The sequence below is a fragment of the Pteropus medius genome, unplaced genomic scaffold (assembly GCF_902729225.1).
Source record: "Pteropus medius unplaced genomic scaffold, Ma_sr-lr_union100, whole genome shotgun sequence".
Lineage (NCBI taxonomy): Eukaryota > Metazoa > Chordata > Mammalia > Chiroptera > Pteropodidae > Pteropus > Pteropus medius.
This window is the reverse complement of record NW_024342475.1, coordinates 1,020,672-1,022,820: the sequence shown is the minus strand read 5'-3', so window position 1 is coordinate 1,022,820 and position 2,149 is coordinate 1,020,672.

Here is a 2,149-nt window from a genome sequence, read left to right as displayed (position 1 = left end):
CGAGCACCAACCTGGATCAGACTCTGGACAGCCTTGGGAGTAGGTCCCAGCCTTTATTGTCTGGGGAGAGGGTGGGGCAAGTTTACTTCCCTCCCTCAGAGGCTCCCCTGGCACCTGCCTCCCTGTGCCCACCCACCTTTTCCTCTTCTGTCCCTCGCTGGTGGGGGTGGGGGTCAGGTGGGTCACTGTCAAGTCCCTTAGCCTGAAGCCTCTTGCCGTTCATTACCCTTGCCGCCAAATCTCCCTGTTGGGGGACCTCAGCCGGAGCCCCTAGTTCCCTCAGGGGGCAGCCTTCATCCTCTCCCCCTCCTGCTCTCTGTTACTCAGTAACTCAATTCACACTGTGTCCCCAGGCCACCTCTTCCATCCCTTCCCCCTTCTCAGCAAGCTTCTTCAGCTCAAACAACTCTTGCTCCATGCCCGTGGGGTCACACAGTCTGCCCCCACACTCCCGCCCGCCACGCCCCCTCCACCCTCCTTTCAGGCTAGCCCTTCGGTCCCCCCTCTCCTTGCACCTGGCGGCATCCGGGCCTCTCTGGATGCTGTCTGGAGCCTGCACTCCACAGCTCCCGATCTCCCTTTTGGGGAGGGTTTTTTCAGCCTGTCTGAACCACACAGCCTCATCTGCAAGGCTTCTAGTGTGCGCCCCTCCATCCATTCTACCAGGTCCCCCCAACCCTGCCGTCGTCCGGCCACTCTCCAAGCCTCCAAGGCCCCTATAAACGCTCCGTCTGCTCCTCTTCACACTCTCAGTCCCCTCATGGCACCAAGCCTCCCAACCGTACATCTGTCCCCCAGGGCTGGAGTCCAATGCTTCCCCCGCTTCTTCTCAGCTGCCTTTGACCGCTAGTGACCTCTGGTAGTTCAGGGGAGGGTGGCCCTGGGCCCCAGACTCTAGGTTGACTGGCCCTGTGCCCCCACAACCACGTGTCAGCCTGGGGGCGACAGGGGATGGTTGTGAAAGGGACTCACAGACCCGAGGCTGGCAGGATTGCAACACCCTTCTGGCCAGCTCAGCAGCTTCCAGGGCCTGTCAGACCCCAGCTGTCTTCCCAGACATCTGCTTCCTCTGTGAGAGCACAGCCCTCCTCAGGCATCCATCCCAATGTCTGCCCCACCCTCCCCCGCCCCACAGGAATGGAACAACTTTGTTTTGCCAGTCTTTTTAAAAATTTAATTATTTAAATTAGTTTCAAGTATACAGCATATTGGTTAGACATCTATGATGTTCATAAAACGATTCCCCCCAATTGTTCCCTCCCTCCCCGGGCCCTCCACGTAGCCATCATATTAATGCTTTCTCTCTGCCGTGCTCGCTTTTCCAGTCTTAACCTCACCTCGACTATAGGGGTTTTTGTTTATGGATGAGGAAACTGAGGCACAGCCAAGGACATTCAATGTTTAAGTGTGGGGGGCTCTCTCGGACCCCAGGCTATCTCCCCTGACCTTTGCTGGAGTCAGCCTCTGCCCCACAGCACCCCCTGTCAGCCTGTGTTCCCCAAAACTGCTTCCCCAGCCCTTGTCTCACCCCTTAGACCTGACTGGGGTTGCGGTGAGGTGAGACACTCCTCTTTGTTCAGATGTCTTCATTTGTGAGAATTCAAAATTCATCTCTTCGAGTGGGAGACATGGCTGATGCTGCCTCCCTCCTTGACATCTGGGGAAACTGAGGCTCTGAGAGGGCTCGGCGCCAGCTCTAGGGCGCACAGCGAATCGGCAGCAGGCCTGGCTGGGACTAGGCCCCCCTGCCTTTGAGCCCGCTGACCCTTCCCCTCTCTGCTGAGCCGGGGCTGAGTCAAGGAGCACAGGCCCCCTTGGGAGACACGAGCTCAGGCCTCGCCTGTCCTTTGGTGAAAGCCCTGCTCCCCTCCTCTGAGACCAGAGCAGGCGGGAGAGGGAGGTGCCTGCGAGTCCATCGGGGCCTCGATCAACCTCTGCCAACTCCCAACTCAGTCTCCCAGTCCCGGACAACAGGGGCCTGTGCAGATCCTCACGGAAGGTTCCTCTCCGTTCTCTCTCCAGCCCGGACCCAGCATCCGAGAGAGAACAGGGGACAGGGAAGCACAGCTCAGGGAGAAGGAAGGAGAAGGGCAGAGGGCTCAAGTACAACAGAATGGCAGGGAGGACAAACCCTCACGGAGGAGCAAGG